The sequence below is a fragment of the Psammomys obesus genome, unplaced genomic scaffold (genome assembly GCF_907164565.1).
Source record: "Psammomys obesus unplaced genomic scaffold, mPsaObe1.curated_primary_1811, whole genome shotgun sequence".
NCBI lineage: Eukaryota > Metazoa > Chordata > Mammalia > Rodentia > Muridae > Psammomys > Psammomys obesus.
Genome location: NW_026590783.1, coordinates 1 through 7,853, shown reverse-complemented (window position 1 = coordinate 7,853; position 7,853 = coordinate 1). Strand labels below are relative to the sequence as shown.

The 7,853-nt window shown below is 39.3% G+C and overlaps 1 non-coding gene across 1 annotated transcript; it reads left to right on the top strand.

Annotated features, from left to right (window-relative positions):
* Positions 1-428: 428 nt before the first annotated feature.
* Trnam-cau (transfer RNA methionine (anticodon CAU)) lies at positions 429-501 on the top strand. The gene has a single exon. It is a non-coding gene; the product is annotated as a tRNA-Met (tRNA).
* The last annotated feature ends 7,352 nt before the right edge of the window (positions 502-7,853 follow it).

The window sequence follows — 7,853 nt, the reverse complement described above, 5'->3', positions numbered from 1 at the left end:
GATTTTGGGGTTATGGAAAGGGAAAAGAAACAAAAGACACAAAATATACAACGAGGTCCCCTTGTAATACCATTGCGAGACATTTTGGGGAGACTATCCAAGACAACAAGGTTGGAGCTGCAGGTTTTCGTGGCCTGCCCTTCAGGCCTGTCTCCAGGGCCTGCTGGGAGCTGTTCATTCTTTTGCGTATTCCTTCACAGGCGCTGTTCCTGCAGAGCGCTGGGCAGGAGTAAGGAGTGGGAGACACGGTGGAGGGAACAGAGACTCACAACAAAGGAAAGGAAGGGCAGAGACTCGGCTGTCCTTGTGCAGTTTCCACACCAGTGCTTCACTCTGTGAGGATCTTCAAAACACAGGGCGGGACGGGATAGTCAAGTAGAAAGTAGTGAATCCTTCCTGTAATCCATACCCAAATACTCGAGTGTCCTGCCCTCTTAGCGCAGTAGGCAGCGCGTCAGTCTCATAATCTGAAGGTCCTGAGTTCGAGCCTCAGAGAGGGCAGCTTTTGCTGATTGGCTGATGGTTTCCCTTCAACACGATCTTGAAGCTCTAATATATTTATGCATAAATTAGGATCGCAGAGGATTCTTAGAACTCCAGCTCTGGATACTGACTGAGAACTGCCTGCCCACATGTTCTTCTGTTCTAGACTTTATGAAGATGAGAGCCATGAAGGACGCAGGCGGCTCTGAGGCACTCGTTGAGCTGAGCCTCCCTTTCCCGATGCTCTGTACTAACCTAGGGATCGGGAGTGGACTTTGTGAGTAGATAAGTGTCCAGGCTGTAAGAACGCTGGTCTGGGAGGCAGGGGAATCTGAGTGGAGAACTGCAAGATTCTGTTGTCCTAAGGAGGGCATGATGCCCGGGGGACTTGCAGGAGACCCCGGAAGGTCTATCTTTAAGGAGCTGCAAGCCTACCTCTGAATTCTTCAAACTTTCAAGAGGAAATAAAACGACTAGCCATGCTTCCACAATGACATCAGGATAATCTGTTATGAAAAAACGCTGAGGACCAAAACTGATAAGGGATTTAAAATACCCGCGCCTTGCGGGGGCGGGGGTGGGGGTGGGGTGTGTTTGCGACGACAAGGCTGCGACCAGGTGTGGTGCTGCTGGGCTAGTACCCATCCTACCCTCAGTCCATCTTCAGGGAAAAAAAGTCTCTCACTGAAGAATAGCTCCAACACAGCAGACGAAACAGTGTTCTGTTAAATCTCTACCCTTTAAATAGTTACAATTCCTGTCTTCCAGATGTCCCTGCGTTGAGGCCTATGTTAGATTTTTCCTACAGTACAGTCAGTCGTTTGACCTGAATTGTACGTTTTTTAGGTTGTATTGTAACGTTTCCCTAAGTGTTACTTGACCTTTTTGGGATTTCTTGGGAAACACAGTTTTCGAATACTACCAAGACACCAATCTAGGAAGAAGGAAAATGGGAGAAGTATAATTTTTTTTATAATGTTTTATACATTATAAAGACCCTTCCCAAGATCCTCATGTTTGGATTCTTGGAACCAGTGAGGAGTTGCCATTCATGACTTTGTAGATATGTTAAAGTCACAAAATCGGGAGGAGAGTTTAATTTAGCTTCAGGTTTCAGAGGACCAAGAGGCCAAAATGTCTTAATTGTGGTGGCCAGGGTTGCTACAAGGGAAGTTACAAGGAAAACCAAAATAATTGAATAATTTAAAATTTAATAAGTTAAAGGGAGCCTATGCTTCCCAGAATATGCAGAAGATGTGGCAAAGGTCGACATTGGCCTAGTGAATGTAGAGCAATAATAGATAAATGATGTAATCCTTTACCAAATAATGCCCAAGGGGTCCTCTCACAGACCCCATTACAGGACAAGGATACTCCTGCACAAGAAAATTAAACACCACTGCTCTGAGAATAAACATTAAAAAATCAGACAGCGAGCTCAGAGCAAGTTCTATAGATAAATCAAAAATCCAAGAAAGAAACAAGAAACAAATATGATGGCAAACTTCAATAGATGATCAAAGGCCAAAGTTAAAGATAATTTTAAATAATATTGAAATTGAAGGCATGGTGGGTCCTGGGGCTGATGTCACAATTATCACTCCTAAATCATGGCCTTCAGATGGGCGACTTCAAGAGGTGGATAGACAATTCCAAGAAGTTGGAACTCTATCTAAAGTAAAACAAAGTGTCAGGTGGCTTAAATGTACATGATCAGAAGGTCAAACAGGAAAATTAAGACCATATGTGACTGAGATAACCATGAACTTAGGGTGAAGAGATCTGTTACAACAATGGAAAACCCAGAATAACATCCCCCCAATTTCAGAGGCAAGCCAAAAAAAAAAAAAAAAAAAAAGATAATACTATTGATAAAAAAGTCAAAATTATTATTATTATAAAAAGTGCCATCAAAAACAGTTACAGGCTGTCCATAAACAAAATACAGCAGAGGCCGTCTTTTCAACTTCATGTTGAGAAGCCACTGCTGATAAAAACCCCCACAGCCTTACCACTAAGGTGGTTGGCTGACTAGCCTATTTCGATTGAACAATGGTCTATGAGTAAAGAAAAATTACTGGCACTAGAACAGCTAGTCCTGGAAAATATAGAGGAGTCCAACAGCCCTTGGAATTCTCCTGTATTTGTCATCAAAAAGAAATCTGACAAATGAGGATGTTAACAGATCTCAGAGCAATTAACAAAATTATTCGGCCATTGGGATCCTTACCATCTGGAATCCCATTGCCTTCCTTGTTACCTAGGGAATGACATGATAGGGAAAGGTTTGCTTCCTCAGTACCCATTTTGAATAGAAGCTGTCTAATAAGCAGATAACACTGGAAGGTCTTACCACAGGGGTTGTTAAACAGTCCTGCTTTGTGCCAATATTTTGTACAGCATCTGTTGGAGACAATTCATAAGCAATTTCTTCAATCCATACTTTACCACTATATGGATGATATCTTATTGGCTGTTTCAGATACAAAAACATTAGAAAAAACGTTTGATGGAGTAAATAGAACTTTGCCTTGTTGGGGATTACAGATTGCTCCTGAAAAAATACAAAAAGGAGATTCTATAAATTACCTAAAATACAAAATGGATCTACAGAAAATTCAACCACAAAAGGCACAAATTAGAACCAATTAAGAACTCTTAATGATTTTCAAAAATTGCTGGGAGATATTAACTGGCTACGGCCTACTATTGGTTTAGCTACTCAAGAGCTAAGTAACTTATTTCAAACCTTACAGAGTGATAAGGACTTAGTCCAAGAACATTATCAACTGAAACTAAAAAGGAATTGCCTCTGGTAGAAAGGAAATTACAAGATGCATATATAGACCGTATTGATCCAAAGATGGCCTGTATTTTGGTTATCTTGCCTTCCACTAATTCTCCAACAGGAATTCTTATGCAGAGAGAGGATTATGTCTTAGAATGGAAATTTTTGGCACACAAACAAAATTAAAAACTTGTATAGAAAACATTTCTGTCTGAATTGATCCTAAAAGGAAAAATGAGACTTTGTCAATTAGCTGGAATAGATCCAGCTGAAATTGTGGTGCCCATTACCAATGCTGTGATTGCCTCATTATGGGCAGACAATGACTACTGGCAAAGAGCTTGCAGTGAATTTTTGGGAGAAATCAACAACCCAAAAAGCAAGCGACTTCAATTTATAAAAAGAACTAATTGGATTCTCCCTCGTATAGTAAAAGGAACTCCAATTTCTGGAGCTCCCACATTTTATACTGATGCCAATACATCAAAAAGGGCAGGTTAGGGCTGGAGAGATGGCCCAGAGATTAGGAGCACTGGCTGTTCTCCCAAAGGTCCTGAGTTCAATTCCCAGCAACCACATGGTGGCTCACAACCATCTATAATGAGATCTGGTGCCCTCTTCTGGTATGTAGGCAAACATGCAGGCAGAGTATTGTATAAATAATAAACAAATCTTTAAAAAAAAAAAAGGGGGGGGCAGGTTATAAGTCAGAAAATGTGAGTAAAGTGGTGGAGAGTCCTTATGATTAAAAAATCAGGATTATATGCAATTCTCTTGGTGTTATCAGGTTTTCAAGAACTCTCGATATAGTCACTGACTCTCAATATGCAGAAAGAGTTGTTCTGCACATAGAAACTGCTGATCGAATTCAGGATGATTTGGACTTAACTTCACTGTTTCTTCAATTACAACAAGTAATTAGAAATAGAAATAATCTGTTGTATATAACATGTATCAGGTCTCATATGGGTCTGCCAGGCACTCTAGCACAAGGCAATGAGGAAATTGATCAACTATTTATAGGAAGTGTGTTGGAGGCCTCAGAATTTCATAAAAAACACCATGTTAACAGCAAAGGTTTAAAAAGAGAGTTTTCTATCACTTGGCAACAAGCCAAAGAAATTGTGAGAAAATGTCCCACTTGTTCTCCACTACCTGCAGAAAGTAACCCTAAAGGTAACCAAAGAAATGAAATTTGGCAAATAGACATGCTTTATTTTACAGAGTTTGGTAAACTGAAATATGTGTACCATACTATAGACACATATTCAGGGTTTCAACGGGCAACAGCCTTAAGTTCTGAAAGGCTGATTCGGTTATTATGCGTTTATTAGAAGTGATGGCAATTATAGGCATACCTAAACAAATTAAGACTGATAATGCTACAGCATATGTCTCTAATAAAATGGAAGGATTTTTTTTTTTTACATATTATAAGATAAAACATATCACAGGTATACAGCACAATCCTACAGGACAAGCAGTCATTGAAAGATAGATACAGTTGTACTTCAGGGGACATGCTTAACAAAGAAAAATGGGTATCAAAGACCCCCAGAGATAGATGACCTAATGCTTTATTGACCTTAAATTTCTTAACTGTTAATGAACAACAAACAATAGCTGCAGAGAGACACTGGGTTATAGAAAAAACTGCCCAGCTAGTTCAGCCTCTATTTTTCAAAGATACCCTAACCTCACAATGGAGAGCAGGAAATGTGTTACACTGGGGAAGAGGTTTTGCCTATATTCATACAGAAGAAGAGAAATTATGGCTTCTATCAAAACTAATAAAAATCAGATATGACAGAGGACGACCACCTGAAGATCTTGGCCACACACAAGAGGAGAGAAATCAAGAAAATCAAACACAACAGGTAACATACAGTGCTGATCCCTTCACATGGGAACGACTGTGAAACTGACTGAGACCTGAGAAACGTCTCCAGCCAGAACTCCAACAATACATGGCTCCAATAAATCCTTGGCTAAAATAGCCTCAAAATTTATTGTGCCATTCTTTTAATTGCCATAGATAAAATTGATTTAGAGTTTAGTTTCAAATTTTAGATATAATGCTTGTGAGAAATTATATGTTCGTAGAACAAAAGGACCGGACACCAGAGACACTGGAACAAACTGGACAGAATCCATCCTGCTGAGACTTTGATACATCTGTTCCAGCATGTTGCATGTTCCAGCATTCTGTTTGTTCCTGCCTCAACTGCTTCAGTTGCTGTCTCTCATCAAAGCCTGCTCTCCAGAAAGTTTTGAAGAAAGCTACTAATCTCAATAGGTCCAGCATTTTAGATTGTTCCAAACAGGACTTCTATTAAGCCTGAAATTCCTCAACATTCAAAGACTGGACCACAAATGTTAATGCTTGATTAATTAACCATTTTTTTCCCAATTTCCTTTGGGCCCCCTAACAGGATTTCTGCGTGTCCAAAAAATCAACTAAAAAAATAATTCATAAGAACGACATCCAATATCCTTTAAAGGGGGTTGGGTAGGTTTTTGGTTGTTTTCCATGGCTATGAATGTTTATTGTCATTGGGAGATGATTATAAGTTGTTAATGATCTTATTCAGAGAGAAAAATAAGGTTAGGATATTAAGTAATGCAAGTTGATTGTTAATTAACTCATAGTCATATCCGACACTAGTCTAATTTATCACAGGAGTATACATCCTAGGTTTAACAGATAGATATGATTATATAAAAATAGGGAAGTCTTAAAAAATCTCAGACACCTACAGAATATGGCATTTTTAAATGTCTTTATTATTTTAAAGATTTTTTTTACAATGAGACAGGTCATCTCCTGGCAGCACCCAGCCTATCTCAAAGAAGATGATCATCAAAGAACCTTCATATGGAGATGGCTTCAAATGTGGCAAACAAGCCATCCGGGCAAAATGAAAATGACCTCATTTCACAACAGACAGAAATCGCCTAAAACGGGCAAGCGTAAATGCAGGCCAAGTCAATTGCCAAACTCTGCCAAGACAAGGTAAGCAAATCCTAAATAGTTCCTTATATGTTCCTAAAGCTTCACATATATGTCTGTCAAATATCATGAGCCAGAAGGCTGAAGATGACGCTCCAACACTATATAGAGCTTTGGGTGATTGTTCAGGCAGCAAACTGTCTCTGTCAGTTTTGTTTTTTTTTTTTTTTTTTTTTTTTTAGTTTTTGGAAGCTGCTAACATGCACTTCCTATTTACTCCAGTAACTAATTTTGTTCCTTCTCAGGTCTCTGGTGGGCTTAAAGACAAAATGGTTAGAGTTCCACAACTGAGCTTAAGTTGTTTAGAATTTAAGAAAATTATTTCATTTAGGTAATACCAATAAAGATAATTTAGGTATAGAACTCTAAACTTATCAAGATAAGATAATCATGTACTTTCTCCTAAATTGCCAAATGCACATGGGCAATGTCCAGTCCTAATAGTTGTCATAACTGTTTTATAACTATTATTATTGTATTGAAAGAAAAGGAGCCTTTTATTGGACTTAAAGGGGGAGATGTCAGCATGAAGTTCTTGTGGAATGTATACAATGTACCCTTGTCCATTCACATGCTGAATTATCTACTCCACTATCTGGTTTCAATCCGGACATTGCATTGTAGGGGTTCAGGGAAGAGAGATCTGCACAGTTGCTGAGATGAGAGTCTGTCTCAGTGCAGCTGCGGGTCTGTCAGTCTCCTGCCAGAAGGCCCTGAGGTCTAATGTCAGAGAGGACAAGAGGGGCTCCCTTGCCACCCAGGATTTATTAGTTGCTTGTGTAGCATTTTGACAGTGGGTGACAAGGAATGACTGGGAGAATTCCAAGTCACATTAAAAAAAAAAAAAAAAAAAAAAAACTGCTGATGACTACTGATCACATTGAAATAAGCTCCTGTTGGTGTGGTGAGATGTGTAGAGAGGAGACCACACTAGAACCGAAGGCATATATTTGCTCTTACTCCCTATCATGGAATGGAGGACACAAGGCAGATACCTTCTAAGGTTGGTGCTCTGAAGGTGCCTGACTGCAGTTAAGACACAAAAGGAGTGAAAGTCATTCACTCTTTACTCAGCTGACAAATGAATCTTCATCTACATTGTGCAAGTGCTGCTCTGCTCACAATGCTTAAGTAGTAAACAAATTTGGAAAACCTGATTGGAATTTTCTTTTCTTTACTTAAAATCTGAGGACTGAATATATATATGTGCAAAGGACTTGGTAGAGACAAGGATAGGCAAGGCAGATCGTACAGAGAGCACTCCAGAGCCATTTTTTTCCATTATAATGTCACAAAGAAGAAGAAAGAGAAGAAGAGGAAGAAAAAGAAATGATTCCTATTGTCCCACACTCAGGTACTTCCCTAAGTATCACAGGGAAGCAAGTGGAGGATGAGTCCTGAGTGTTGAGAATAGAGCTGGCAATCAAATGGACCCTGAGCTGCTTTCCTTGAATAATTTCTCTTGTGTGAAACCTTCATCATTTCGCTATTGTACAAGGCTGTGACTATTTTTTAGTTTGTTTCCTCTAAGAGCTAAGATCTCATAAACTGTAGACTTAGAAACATCCCCTA